Source organism: Pleurodeles waltl, chromosome 6 (assembly GCF_031143425.1).
Source record: "Pleurodeles waltl isolate 20211129_DDA chromosome 6, aPleWal1.hap1.20221129, whole genome shotgun sequence".
NCBI lineage: Eukaryota > Metazoa > Chordata > Amphibia > Caudata > Salamandridae > Pleurodeles > Pleurodeles waltl.
In genome coordinates, this window is record NC_090445.1 from 1711678699 (window position 1) to 1711694660 (window position 15962).

Below are 15962 nucleotides of genomic sequence, written 5' to 3' on the forward strand. Positions count from 1 at the left end.
TATTCATACTGAAAATTAAGATCACGCCAGCCCTTGTGCTTGGTAGGAGGGTTCTGTACTCCCTTAGCTCAGATAAGTGAAAAAACAATAAGGGCCAGATGTATGAAACATTTTTGCAGATCGCAAATGGCCAAAATGCATTTTGGTATGTATCAAGTCCAATATGTGATTCAGTATTGCGACTACATACCGATTCGGTATTAGGAAGGGGCGTGTCAAGGGCGTCCCTTCCTAATACCGAATAGCAGAGGTATGTATGAATGTTGTGTGACCCAAATGCGGTCACAAAACATTTGCAACACTGCCTATTGAAAGTAGGTGGTAACCCATTCGCAAAGGGTAAGGAGTCCCCAAGCGACTACTTCCCCTTTGTGAATGCATGCAAAATCTTTTTTTTTTTTTTTGTTTAAGAGCAGGCAGTGGTCCGCTCTTAAAAAATGAAAAGAAAACAGGGTGCATTGAAAAAAAAAAAGATTGCTTTATTTAAAAGCAATCACAGACATGGTGGTTTGCTGAGCCCTGCAGGCCACCACCCCTGTGATTGTAGCCACTCGCAATGGGTTGCGAATTGAGAGCTACCTCATGAATAATAATGAGATAGGTCCATTTGCGAGACCTTGAGAATCGCTATATGAAACTCCTGGAGTTTCATACATTCCAATAGCAATTACTTAATTGCCATTCGCAACAAATTGCAATTTGGTAATAGCTATTGGAAATCATGATAAATCTGACCCTTAGAGTAGTGGTATTTCACCAGCAGCCCAAGGGCCTGAGTACACTGCCGCTGCTAATCCAGAGAAAGCCCCCCTCCCTTACCTGTACAAAAGGCAATTGGAGAAAACATTCCTGACCTCTGAGAGATCTGGCTGGGCTTGAAGAGGCAAATGATCCCTCTTTGGGACTGACCGGCCATCTGTGCATGCTATAGGGTGGTGTGCATCCAGATGCCCGGGGCTTACAGTGATCAGGTGTTCAGATTCAAAGGACAGTTATCTGATCGCACCATGTCTTATGAGAAAGGATTCTGCTCACCTGTGGAGAAGACAGGGACTCCTGGATATCAGGCAAATGGCTATCCTCAAGGACACCTCCCCGGGCTGTGGGACCCCATCCTGGGCACTTTGCAACACAGCAAGTTCGAGACGGGAACCCAGGGCCAGGTGCTTCCCTACCAAGGCCAGCTGGAGCTCTGACCCCGGCCAGATCAGAGCTTCTGAAAATGGATAAGCAGGGAAGACCTCCCGGTGCCTGCGGGACCCCATCTTGGGCACTTTGCGACACGATGGGCCAGAAAAGAGAGACCTTCCAACCCAGGGCCAGCCACAGCTCTGATCTGGGGCCTGGTCACAACGTCTGAACCTGGACAAGCAGGGGAGACCTCTTAGTGCCTGTGGGACCTCATCTGGGGCACTTCCAGCACGGCAGGCCAGGGGCTTCCACTCGCGGCCAACCGGAGCTCTGACCCGGGGCCCAGTCAGAGCTTCTGAACCAGGATAAGCAGGGGAGACCTCCTGATGCACTTTGCAATGAAGTAGGCTGGAGAAGGGTGCCAAAGGCTTGACATTTCCCACCAGGGCCACCTGAATATCCAACGTGGACAGAGCTTCTTATCCTAGGCAAGCAGGGGAGGCCTTCCAGTGTCTGCATGTCCAGTCCTGGGTCCTCACCCCAGGCCTCCCAGAACAATTCCAACTCTTGTAATCCATACACACTGAATGACAGCCTCTTGAATCCTTGACTGGGCTTGAATCTTCAAATGAGCCCTCATTGGGACTTCCAGGGCAGCTCGGAAACAGGCCTCTGCTTAGAGGGCTCTTGCAGGCACTATTTATTTACAAAGGTCAATATTCTGTCTTGTCTCCCGTGTTTGTGAAAGAGACACATATGTCATACGGTGGGCGAGGGACAGAGGAGTGGTTGTGTGTGGGTGAGACTGGGTGACTGGAATGGGTGGGAACGAGGGGCAGGATGGTGCATGAAGGACCGCTTACAGATGACGTGTGTAGTATTGTATGCTATAATGTTGTGGGTACTGTTAGTACTCACTGTGCTGGTGCAGGAACGCACCATTGTTGTCCTACTGCTGTGAATAGTTAAATTGCAAAAATCACAAATGAAGAATTAAAATAGAGACATATCTGGATTGGAAGCAGGATTCTCACTCTCTCTTCTCTTGGCAGACCCTCCTACTACAGACTCTTCTTCCAGCCAGTCCTCTGCCTGAGGTAGGTGATGGCCGGACTCCAAGGGGCATTTGTTACTCAATTATAACAATAACCTTCTCATTTTTTCCAGCTTCAGTGGTAACATTGTGACTAAAATACCTGCTTGTGCATTTTCCATCTATAAATGTATGACAGTAAAGTTTGCCGTCTCTATCACCTAAAGGGGCTCTGGGCTTTTGATGAGAGTTTTGAACAGATTTTGATTCTCTGCTGGATACATATGAGTCCTAAGTGAACACTACATCCACACGCTAAAACCGCGCTCCACTAACTTACGTATTTTTTATCATTGAAAAGTTCACTGTCCAAGATCACATCGCATCCACACTGAAGCAGCTAGGTCACAAAGAAAATGTTTGCACAGCAGCTACGTACTATGATGCTATAAGACTGTAAATCTTGTGGACACAAGAACCCCATTATAGCTTAAAGAAAGTGCACCCCAAGAGAAGCTAACCCTGGTTCACTGTCCCAGGTGCCAAAGCCAGAGGATCCTCAGAAATAATGAGACCTAAGCCAAGGAAACTCAGGCAAGAGTATTAGACATCATCCTAACAGCTAAATCCTCATGTATCCTACGAGCCAATTGTGGGCTTTGCCCAGTGACACATGCATTTTTCAGGCAAATCAAAAATCTATCCACACCTCAAAAAAGATCACCAGCCGCCCTCTGCAGAAATCTCCAATACATTTCTCACTGAGAAGATTTACATAGTAAGAGATAGGTTTGATCTGGACAGCACACTTCCCAAAATACTACCACAACTGAGACATGTTCAAACCTATCTCCACCAACTAGCTAGGAGAATCTTCTAAAAACCTCTGCCGACAAGCTGCTTCACAGGTCCCATCCCAGAAACAAATGATCAAACACAAAGTTGTTGCCTTCCAAGGCTTCTGGTGTAATCAGATCAATGCCTCCCACGATGAAAGAATATCTCAATCTCAAGAAAGCCAACCTAGGCCCAGCCAACAACCATCCTGCGTCCAACATCTCATGGCAAGGAAAACCCATTGAAAAGGTTGTACAGACCAACTAAACACCATCATTGCCAGAAAGCTAAGAAAGGCTGCTTGGCTACTAATAATTCAGGTCCAGTTTCAAAATGATTCACTTGAAGGTACTTGACAACAAGCACCACATCCTCGACAGAGGCAATCGCTGCGTAATTGTGTCAGTTGATCTTGTAGCCACTTTTGCTAGTGGCCGGCTACTTAAGACACTGGAACAGCTCATGGGTTTCAGAGAAAAGTTAAAGGGCTAGTTCACTTCACTGCTCAACAGACGCCTTGTGATGCAAATCAGTCTCCAGATCTCAGTCATACATCAGATAGGGTGCACTGAGCCTCAGGGCTCTATCCAGCTCCCACACCATTTATCCCTTACGTGGAGCTCCCAGGACTGATCATGAAAGACTCTCATGTGACTGTGCACCAATACCCTGACAATGGACAGTTGTATCTTCAAATATCAACATTATAAGACATCACAATGCTCCACAACCTAGCCTTAAATTGCATAACACTGAATTCCTCCTCCTATCTAGGTCCCTCTAACTAAAGCTTGATCTAACGATTCTGAAATTATTGAACCCAATGGGATTTTCACCTTATCCTCCACTAATGCCAATCCCTGAGGGCACACACTAGATTCATCCTTCACACTCATTCCGCACATTAACTGAATGGCCAAAGCAGACAACCTTTATCTACATACCCTGAGGAACATCTCCCTCAAGCAACCAAACATTTTAGAACCACAGTGCTCTGACTAGTCCTATCCAGACTGTACTTTGGCAACACTGACCTTCTTAGAGTACCACTTCCCTCTATAGGCCCACTCTACAGGTAGATTTATACACCCAGCAAAAAAGAACAAACAATTCAAATTATGCTGCCTTGTCCACAAGACAATCTAAAAGAATAACCAACCTTGCCTTGCAGAACTTCTGACTCTTGCTGGCGGCTTAATAGGACTATGGGGTGAAGACACATCTCTGCTGGAAGTTTCAAAGTTCCAAACTTCCACAACCAACAACGATCTTCTCATTGGCAGCATCACCAGCTTGAAACTTGCTACCCACTGACCTAAGGAAATTAACTCCAATCATTGTTTTTAGGGAAACACTTCAGTTCAAATGCGTTAAAACAATTCCTTAAACTAGTATAAGCCTCAAAGAACTCGATCCAACTTTTAGGTGACGTTCTACTTGTTACTTCTAATCACAGATTCCTCACCTTTAGTATATCCACCAGGCACTATACTAGATCAACAGATGTTTTCCATTAATGTTCTTGCACGCCAGCAGGTGGCACTGAACTGCCATGGAAGTGATGGAGTGAAGCAGCATATAAATGCCACCCCTGCACACAGATCAATTCATTTCTTTCTGCATGCTTCAACGCATTTCTGGAGGTCCTTACCGCACTCAGTGGTCCTATGATTTCAAATTCTTATTGTGACCGTGTGATATGGGAATTGTCCCCACCAAAAATGACATGATTCAAACCATGCTGAGCCTGCAGGAAGCAGATGCCGGTCATGACCCCACTTGATGATGTTAATGGTGCTTGTGCGCCGTTCACGACTCAGATTCGGCAATAAGGGTGGCCTTTTGCACCCAAAACTGATTCCAGAATGAGAGGTGCAGCTCTCCATCATCTGAACTTAAGAAGAGATTGTGGTTGATGCACAAATTTTTCTTCCTTTCCAAGTCGTGGTACCACCTGCGGTCCCAGTCACAAGGCTGTTCCTGTGAAAAGTCCAGGTCCCAACTGAAGTTGTTTGTGTAGGAGGCTGGCCTGGTTTGTAGTGGATACCTATGGTACTTACACCTTATACCAGGTCCAATTATCCCTTATTAGTGAAATGTAATCAGTGTCTAGAAGCCAGGCTGTCTAGAGGTAGCTCTAGGCAGAGCAGCCAAGGCCTATCTAGGAGACATGTAAAGCTCATGCAATACCACTGTAGTCACACAGTACTTACATACATACAAAAATACTCAGTGAAACAAAAATAAAAGTACTTTAGTTTGGTGACACAAATGCCAAAAATATCTTAGAGACTATACTCCCTTAGGAGGTAAGTAATATACCCAGTATATACACTAGAATGCAGTAATAGCTGTAAAAACAGAAAACTGTGCAAATTGTGAAAATCACAATAGATAGCAGTGGGCCTAGGGGGAACACAAACCATGAACTAAAATAGTCTAATGCGAAAGTCGGTTTCCCACTTAGGCAAGTGTAGTGTGTACAGGGGACCTGGGAGTGTAGGAAAATACCAAAGGCAAGTAATAGAACCCACCCAAGAGCCTAGGAAAGCAGGAGTAAATCACAGTAAGTTTCCTAGAACACACAAGAACACAAGATAGAAGATAATGCAAGAACCAGAAGAGACTGCAAGACACCAACGATGGATTCCTGGACCTAAAGACCTGTGGAAGAAGGGGAACAAGTCCAAGAAGCACTGAAGAGTCCAGGGTGAACATGAGCCCCTGCTAACCTGGATAAAGGTGTAAGAGAACAACTACTGGTGAAGAAGAACAGTCACTACTGCACCCAAGAAGATGGATGCGGATTCCTGCTTGGTGCAGATGATGTCCCACCCTGGATGGATGATTGCAGTCTGGTTTGCGTTGCTGGATTCTGCCAACAAGCCTTGGCACACGCAAAGCTCGCGATTGGAGGAAAATGGTGCATTGTACTGATGATGGCTTATAGGTAGATTTGGAAAATGCCAGTAGGGCTGATGCCTCCCCTGAAGCAGAGCTAGACTCTTCACTTGGGCCACCAGTGGGAGGCAGTGCCTTTGCAGTAGTGGAAAGAAGGGGGGAAGTAGCAGGCTTGCAGTAGTAGTAGTACGAAGACCTGAATTCCTAGGCTTACAATTGTCCACTGTTGAGTCAAAAACTAATTTATTAACTTACATTTTCTAATCCGGGCCAGTCTTGTCTGAGCCACTGCTACATTGAAGCGCTTACAGATACCCTGTTGGTGGGATGGACTGAGCCCCAGTTAGTTGGCCTGTGGCTATGTAACATAGGCTGGCCACAGTGATCCAGATTTCCTGAATAAACATACTACAACAGAAGGCCTGGATAGTTCAGGCACCAACCAATAGTGAACCCAAATTCTTTTCTGACCAATCCTCCAAATAGAGTCAAAACTAATTGATGCTTTTAGAGAGAACATGTTCTCCTAGACCATATTTGCCCTCAGAGCTCTCAAAACAGTAAGCTTCTTGGGTAGGTACACCCATGCTTTGTGGGACCTGGCCAGCAAGACCTTACCAGATGTCCAGAAGGGCTCAGGACTTTGTTGGCCAAAGTGGCATAAGATGGCCAGGATGCTACCTAGTATGTTTTGCCCGCCAGCGTGGAGATTGCAGACTCCATAGGTAAAGTTGTGGGCACCAGTGTCTTGCTTTGAAGGCACAGCCCAATGAAATCAATCAGATTTTCAGGAGATGTACAAGCGTGCCTAATGGACATGGCTTTTGATGATGAGTCTTGATTGTTTGAGAGTAAGCTGTTTCGACACAAGTATGATTCAGATAGTTGTACCACAGCACGATCTTTGGGGCTCTTGTATCTGGCCAAACAGTTTCGCCAACACTAGAGAAATCTCAGAGGCTATGCCAGGGACTAGCTTATACCAAACGCTAGCTGTTACAACCTGTCCTGGAGGACAGATGCAGTCCTTTGGGGACAAATTATCTAAAAGGACTACACCCTGCTTAAAATTTCCTTCCCTGCCCTTCTTCCCCCAAAGCCAGACAACTTTAAAAATATCACTCTGCAATCCTGTTGCAGAAAGTCAACCGTCTCCTCACCACAAGTGTCACTGAGCCGGCGCCAGACTCAGAGAAGGGAGACGGGTGTTACTGATGCTACTCTATCATTCTGAAGAAAGACGGAGGCCCCATGACTATATTGAGCCCCTGCCCATTGAATGCTTTTCTGAAGAAAGAGAAATCCAGAATGCTCACTCTTCTCTGACTCTTTCTTTTCTGGATTCTGGAGGCTGAACGGTGTCTCTGGACTTGCAGGACACGTATTTTCATAATGTGTTCTGCAGTCTCACAGTTGTTACCTGTGGTTTGTGTTGAAGCCAGAACACTTCCAATTTTCCAGCCACCCCTATTGTTTTACTTAGGCCCCTCACGTCGGGTGTGCTTGAATGTGATGGTAGTGGTCGCTGGCCATCTTATAAGGTTGGAGTTACATGTGTTCTTGTACTTCAACTTATGGTTGCTAAAGATGGGCCAGACTCAGTCAGTTGTGGACCACCTCCAGATGACAGCCAAAACTCTGACATCTTTAGGGTTTATCATCAAAGAGCCAAAGTCTCGCCTGAAGCTCATACAGAGGATCCCCTTCTTTGGGGCTATCCTGGACCCGGATGTAAAAGAAATTATCTTGATGTTTCAAGATCAGTCCTGGGTCTCTGTAAGAATGGCTACAAGGCTTCTTGGTCTTTTGACATCATGCCTTCTACTCATTCTAAACACCCGGTGGCATAAGCAGGCCTTGCAGTGCAACCTCAGATCCCAGTGGGCCTAGCTTCAGGGCTGCTTCTCTGACTCCATTCAGATCTCACGAGAAAAGGTCAGGCTATGCAGTGGTAAATGATAAGAGTCAACCTGCCTGGCGCAGGCCGCTCTTCCTTCCATACCCTTAGTTTACAGTTCATGGGTGCATCACTACTTGGTTGGGGTGGTAGGTCACCTGGGAAGGGTGGAGATCATATGCCTTTGGTCTCCAGTGGAGAGCCAGCCCCATATCTATCTTCTGGAGATCTGGACAAACCATCTGGCCCAAAACATTTTCTGCCATCCATCAAAGGGAGGCTCGGATCTGGCTGATACTTTTGGGACCAATTCTTGTCTCTGCAGATTTTTTTCTTCGACAAAAGTCTTTCAAGTCACAATATTTAGTGACTCCTCCTCTTGCTAGCAATCCACATGATCATCAACTCCATTGTTAGTTTGTTTTCTTCCACCATCCCATTTGGGCATGTGCTGCTCCTGCTTCATTTCAACACCATTGTCAATTATTCCTTTGACACCATCGGTACTGTTTGTGATCACAGCTTGATTCCTATCTTCATGTTATCACATCGACTATGAATTCATCCATGGCTTTTTCTATTCAACTATGGCCCTCTTGGGCCTTCACTCTTCGGGGTGCTATTTCTCATTGACGTTCTCTCCAACAGATGCCCACTTGGTGATGGAACTGATGCCTTTCCATTTTTGCCCATCTTGCCACACCAACTTACTTCAGGTGTGCAACTTGTCCTTGTCCCCCCGAACACGAGGAGCCAACCTGTGAGGCCTGCAAGTCTTTTTGATCGAAAAAGAAACTCAGAGATCAAAGAACCAGAAGACTCGAAATGTCTCAACGCAGCGCTGAAAACTCTGTGGACCTTTTCAGTTTGGAAGACCCAGAACTCGATGTCTGGCCCTACCTATCGGCTGCCAATGAAGGAAACTTTTCACCTGATGAGAGCTCTAGTTCCGGTATGGACATACAAGACCTCACTCCAGGGCAAACCGTGAGTACTGTGCCCTCTCCATGTAAACCCCGACCACAGCAAACATGTACAAAAACTCCATATCCTCTCACCCAAAACCAAAGACTCATTGGGCCACAATTCCCATCAAGACATGGTTGGCACCGACCAACTGATTCACACACACCCAGCCTTGGCACAAAAAAAAAAAAAACAGCCTAAGCAGCATATCATCAACCCAAAGCCCACTACATCGGATTCAAGTCGACCTTTGGCATCGAAAGCTTTGGAGTCGAAACAGCACTCCACCTTAGTGTAAAAAAAAAAAAAACACTATGAAACCAAAAGCACCGGCACCGAAAATAGTGTTGCCTGAACCCATGTCGGAGCCAAAATCTCTGCCAGCTGATGAACAGTTGGTGGAAACAGTGCAAACGGTGCTTGAGAAAAACTTCAACAGGAGTTGGATTCAAGACAACTGCACCTAATGATCCATACAGATACATGAGGTATCATAAGGAGTACAACCTGCAAAAAGAGAGCTGTCTTTTGAGGAGACACTGGAAATTCCTCTTCCACCATGTAAAAAAGAAAGAGGACGAGGCAACTAGCCCGCTGCACGCCTGGCTATAATCATCACAGCCTACTGTGCATACCCTGTGAGAAAAGGCCGCTTTTGTCATGGTTAGCTCCTGCTTTTTGCCTGGTATTGTATGTGGTCTCAAAGTTGCAAGTGCCCAGGGCCCCTGCTAACCAGGTTCCCTGGGCCAGATCTCTTTCCCAAAACTGTTGTGATGCATTGGCATAATTGACAACACCTTTAGCTGCCACTGTAAGTCCCTAGTAATTGGTACTTAGGTACCCAGGGCATGGGATACTAAGGGTAGGCCCCTGGCGGGGGGAGCAGCAGCATAGATTGTGGCACCTTCTAGGGCCATGCATCTAGATTGTTCTGATGCAATCCTAAAATGCAAAGTCAACATGGCACACAGCCTGTGTGCCCTGTCCCCTACACACTACATGTAATATAGGTAACTCACCCCTCTGGAAGGCCTTCCAGACCCAAGGCAGGGTGCACTATACTATATGTGTGGGCATCGATGCACGAGCAATATGCCCCTACTGTGTCCTTGCCAAACCTGGGACATACGAAGTGAACAGAGCAGCCATTTAAATGCACGTGCTAGACTCTGGTCAGTACGAGTTTTGAAGCTACATGATGGCCACTCTGAAGTCTGTGTTGTTTAGTATCAAACAACTCAAGTTTAGTATCAAACAACTCGGCTGCACCAAGAAAAAGGCGCCTAACCCTGCCTGCTGCACCCAGGACTTGACAATCGCCACGGAGGGTTTGCTCGGACATCAGAAGGACTCTAAAAAAAACGCAGAGGACCTCCACACTTCTGAAAATCACCAACAGTCTACCTCCAAAAAGAAGGCATCGCTCTCCTGCAACAAAGACCAAAAGCCCAGTGAAGTCCAGTTCCCTTACCAGCTGCTGACCAAGGAACTTGATGCTGCAGCCAGACCACATTTCACCCAAAAGACAGTGAGGACAAAACCTGTAAGTGTGCCAAGTTTGGTGGCACTGCAACCTTCAGTGGCTGAACCGTGCAAATAGCCCCTGGTACTGGTCACTCAACATCGGACACCCAGAAGGACAGTCCACTCTGGACTGAAAAAGAACCAAAAGAAAGCCCCAGTCAAGGGACTTCAGAAAGCACCAGGACCTTCCACAAGAGTGGCCCTGCTGACCTGCAAGCAACCCTCAAAGCGACCTACCTCCTGCTTCCAAGGACACCTTTGTGCACAGCTCCTGGCTCATTGATTCTTTCTGCACTCGGCCACCCTGTGCCCTGCACTGAAGATCCAGCTGTGCTCTAAGGGTCCCTCCCCCCTTGTGACTTCGACACTCCAAGGGGACCCACCAGACTCACCTTGAAGTCCACCTGTGCAGTTCTTTTCCAAGTGATCCCCCTCAATGGCCTTGCACTAGCTCCAACAATTTCTACAGCTGCTCCTGCCTAAATCAGGAGCAACCTGAACTTCTCCAGCTGGTCCACCAGGCCCACTGATGGCCTCGACCTATCTGCAAAAGGAGACATTGGTAAACACATTGCCTGATTTTATATGCATTTTTAAAGTATTTCCCCATTGATTCTCATGGTGCGTAATCACGCACAGACCTGAGACATTTTCTAAACTTAAAAAAATACGAGCTTAAAGAGTACTTACTCAATTTTGATAATCTTGGTCTTAAAAGTTTTATAAAACCTGAAGTATTTTTGTAAATTAGTCTTGAGTAATTCTCTTGAGTGTGTGTCTTGCTTTATTGATACTATGAGTACAATGAATGCTTTGCACTTCTTCAAGATTAGCCTAACTGGTCGAACAAGTTACCATAAAAATTAAAGCATTACGTTGTTTAATGTTTACCTCTGTAAGCCAATGTGTGGTTGCCCGGACTCTCTGCACAGTGTGCCTAGCTTTGCACACTACATAGAGAGCCAGCCTCCTACATACCCCATCACCACAACTTTCACCTGTTGATATTACTGGGTCACCTGAGGGTTCACTACATTCTTACACAGGGGATGAGGGGGATGCAAACCAGTACTTAACCCCACCTCAGGATGATCTGTGGGATGCGTATGATGTACACCTACCTGATAATACGGACCTGGATGTATATCCAGCTAGACCTTTCCCACCGGATGATAATGACCTCATAAGTAGAGAGGCTGAATTTCATAAGATACCACTATATACAGAGCCTCCAGATGATGACTTTTTATTTGAAACTGTCTGGTCCAATCAGCATTTGGCACAATATCTACCAATGCTCGAGGGTATGCTGAGTCACAAGGAGGACATTTTCAACAACCCTGTTAGGGCTAGAGTAATCACCCTCAGGGTTTATCCTATAAGCCCTTGCCAAATGACACCACATACATCAAGGGACAACTCATACCTGACTCCCTAGTGGTGGCCATGGCTCGTAAAAGGGCAAACATCTGGTGAGGTGCCCCCATCAGATAAGGAGAGTAAGAAGATAGAAGCTGTGGGTAAGAGAGTGGCTGCACAATCTGCCAACCGCTGGAGGATCGCAAATTCCATTGGTCTCTTATCGCGCTATGATGGGACCCACTGGAACGAGATGGAGAACATTCTCAAGCATCTTCTCGAAGAGGACTGCTGCAGAGGGTAAACATATCACACACAACTATATGTTTGGCCCTCAATGCAGCTGCCTCAGGAGGTGGGGTATTAATTCAACCCTGCTCCTTAGAAGACATGACTGGCTGAGGGTGTCAGTTTTCTAAATCTAAAGTTCAACAGAACTTCCTAGCTCTCCCCTTTGACAGAAAACATCTCTTTAGCCCCCAAGTACACACCCTTTTAGAAAAAATAATAAATGACACCGAGACAGCTAAGGCTATGGGGGCGTTGCAAACCTTATCACAACGTGCCTCCTTTCACCGCTCCTCTTATGGTGAAGGCTCCAAAACCACCTCCCCTGAAACCTCCAAATCATATAACAAACATACTCACCAAAGGGGTACTGTAGGGGTTCATACAGGAGAAACAGTTCCCAGGGAACTAGTAAAGACGGCTTACCAAACCTACCGCCTCCATTGGCAAACCTTGACTTGCCGACTATCCCCCTTCATCAAACTACACCTATCGTGGGGGGACTATAACAGTTTTTTCCCGCTTGGCAGAGAATCACCTCCAACCAGTGGGTGTTGGATATTATCCAACATGGTTATTATCTGGAGCTTACTTGCACACCTCCAAATATCCCACCTCACAAACACAGACTCTCAACAAAACACCAGCAGTTGCTCTAAGAGGACGTTCAGGCACATCCCAACAAAGGTGCCATAGAAACAGTGCCCATACACCAACAAGGCACATGGGTTTATCCACTCTACATTCTTATACCCAAAAAGGATAGGTCCTTAAGGCCAATATTGGACTTTAGAAGCCTGAAAGAATACATCCGCTCAGAACATTTTCACATGGTCACTCTGCAGGATGTCATCCCATTACTACATCAAGGAGACTTCATACAGTGCTCGATCTGAAAGATGTCCACTTTCACTGTCTCAGGCATTCATCATAGCTAATAAAGGTAGAGGTAATAGATCCCTCCTAATTAAAGTAGCACCTCAACATGCAAGTGACATGAGGAATTCCTACCTTGCCTGCAAAGAGATGACCGTCTAGGGAATGACATCATAATAAGTAATGAATGACAGAGTGATATAAAGTCATCACATGTGGTCCTTAAAGAGACACTTGATTAACCTCCAGTGAGCAACATTACGTCTAGATCAAGGGTGCTGGAGTGGAACCATGTGAGGTAATTTTGGGGTGATCTCAAATACTGAGGTAAAATTATGTGATTCTTCTCCCACACTCCCACCCATAAAAGAACCACAATGGCCTTTTACACAGGCTAGATACACTATAGGGTTGGACTGTCCCCTGTGGAATAGCTGGAAAGGAGTAACCCCTGGATTTCAGAGAAAAATGATATGTTTCCAATTTTTCCCCCAACTCTAACTTCCAGTCTTTTCCTCAGCCTCTAGATAACTGAATTCCCTCCCTAAATCTCCTATTAATCAATCAATCAATCAATCAAACAAATTTCTTAAGCGAACTACTCACCTGGTAGGGTCTCAAGGCGCTGGGGGTGGGGGGGTTACAGGTTGAAAAGCCATGTTTTGAGGTGCTTTCCGAAGGTTAGGAGGTCCTGGGTCTTGCGTAGGTTGGTGGCGAGGTGGGAGAAGGCTCTGCCGCTGGAGCTGGTACGTTGGATGGAGGGATAATACCTTCCACTATTCCATTAGTTTTGGGATGGTATAGTGAACACTTCTTGTGGGTAATTCCCACACCCCTCAAGGGATGAATTTACCATGGGGAGACTTGGCAATTGGGACAAAGCTCTCCACATCATAAAGTAGATTGAAAAATAAAAAAGGTTTATTTAAATTTTTTAAAAATTACTTTTGTTTATGTTAAGCTTCTTTTGGGTAAACCCCACAGCCCTAGAGGAATGAATTTATGATAGGGAAACTCTGCAGTCACAGGAAAAATAAAAAAGAATGATGTTAACATTTTTGTTAAATATTAACCTAAATTAATTGTATACATTAACCTTATATGTAGAACAAAACTAAAAATTTTAAAAAAAACTAGCAAGTTAAATTAGAATTAAAATTATAACGAATGGAAATATATTACATTAAATCAACATTATTTATTTGAAGTGTAAATTAAAAATTAAGTTCTCACCTAAAGCTTTTTTAATGTGCATTAATAAGTATCAGAAAAGATGTACAGCATCAATTAAAATTCATTTTTATTCTTTATTAAAGTGTATTGTGACATTATTTTCTAAATTTCATTTAATATTATTTCCGATGGGGCTTTATTTTGATTCCCTACCACCAGTATTTTCTCAGGGAGGATGTTGCAGTAGCAGTGACTGAACATGTGCAGTGGTGGAACTACTGCTGTGTTTTTAGTAGTAACGTACACTCTGAGGGCCTGCTTCACAAAGGTAAGATACACTTTTGAGTATGTTTACACTTTGTAATGAGTTTACTCCTTTCGGTATTCACAAACTCAGAGGCTTCGCATACCACAAAGGTATAAGTTGGATGTTTCCACCACCTGAGCAATGCAATTGGATTAGTCTTGAGTGGGTGTGTGACATCCTTCAGTAAAGCCCTCTGTGATCCTACCTAAACCCCTTTTAGTCCTTGCTCATCTCATCCCCTTTAGTAGTAAGTAGGACCCTTTTCCCACCCACTCCTCCCACATTTACTACTAAAATGTATACTTACATGTGCGGAGACTCCACAGTTGGAGCTTAGAACTGCAGAATGTAGTTTGTGAACTGCAATTTGTACAACATTGTGTAGTACTACAAAATGCAGTTTGTGAATCAGGCCTGGAGTTTGCAAATAATGAAAAGTAGTAAACGTACCCAAAAGTGTAAACTCACTAAAGTAATTGTAAACTTACTCAAAGTGTATGTTACATTTTAGGTTTGTTGTGCTGTTCAGGAAAGAAAACACCTATTAATATTTATGATAATTTTTTTTGACTTGGATACTGCTTTTGAGAATTGATGGATACGTTCAAGCGTGTTACTTACAGCACTCCTGGGAGGGTTGGCACAAAGTAGAACTGGAACGCAAAGTTTTTCGGTGATATTCATGTTTGTCCTGCACGGTTATTTATAATTTGTCCTCTGATTGAGAATAGAGCCCTTATTAAAGGAATGTCTGATCCTCACTCTGTTACAGGTCCAGGTCCTGGGCTAGGAGGCATCCATCAGCACCCTTGTCTAGAAGAGAACATCCTTTAACGGAGAGGAGGAATCCATCTCTGGGCCTTGGTTATCCTCCGCTCCTGAACGAGGCTTGCCACAGCGCTGCTGTTCCTTCGTGACCTGGAGTACTTGCCTCTGTAGCCCTCTTCACGCTTCTATGCGAGCTCTGGCTTAATTGTGCTCTTGATGAGAAAATGGTGGGGATATTCCCTGCAATACCCCTCTCCCTTGCATGTATCAGATTCCTGTACCTTGGTGAGGTCTGTGAGTGCTGAGACTGGAGGTGAATACAGGGAGATGAACTGTGAGTGATGAGAGGGAGGTGAACTGTGAGGGATGAGAGGGAGGGGAGCTGTGAGGGATGAGAGGGAGGGGAGCTATGAGGGATGAGAGAGAGGTGAACTGTAAGTGATGAGAGGGAGAGGAGCTGTGAGGGATGAGAGGGAGGGGAACTATGAGTGATGAGAGGGAGGTGAGCTATGTGTGGTGACACCCTTGCTGTAAGCCTCCACTTCCAGTCTTAGGAGCTACCTGAATACAGATGTCATCAATAAACCAGCAGTAGGCAGGTTTTCAGGTGTTGCATGACACTGTCTTTGGGCTCCAGAAAGACTTTGTGGAAGTTGTACAATTTGTCAAAGATAGAGGAAAGTCCCCAGACAATAAAGTGTTGCATATTGCTAGGTGCTAATCTGATGAGCGGATCGTTAACAGCATTTATGTAGTGCTTGATTAACAGGGCGCAGTTTCACCTGCATGCTTGCTCTTTTGGGGTTATTAAAGCCCGACCGGTACAAATGGGTGCAAAAACACCCTCACGCTTCTAACATTTGTGCCAGGTGCTCTGTATGTTTTTGCACTAAATTAACAGA

At 45.2% G+C, this 15962-nt stretch overlaps 1 long non-coding RNA gene across 1 annotated transcript in view; it reads left to right on the forward strand.

Annotated features, from left to right (window-relative positions):
* Positions 1-15438, forward strand: part of LOC138302210 (uncharacterized) — a 41957-nt gene extending 26519 nt beyond the window's left edge. Inside the window, exons 3-4 of the long non-coding RNA XR_011205340.1 lie at positions 2184-2228; positions 15065-15438. This is a non-coding gene — a long non-coding RNA (uncharacterized lncRNA). The remainder of the gene's footprint in view (positions 1-2183; positions 2229-15064) is intronic.
* Positions 15439-15962: the final 524 nt, after the last annotated feature.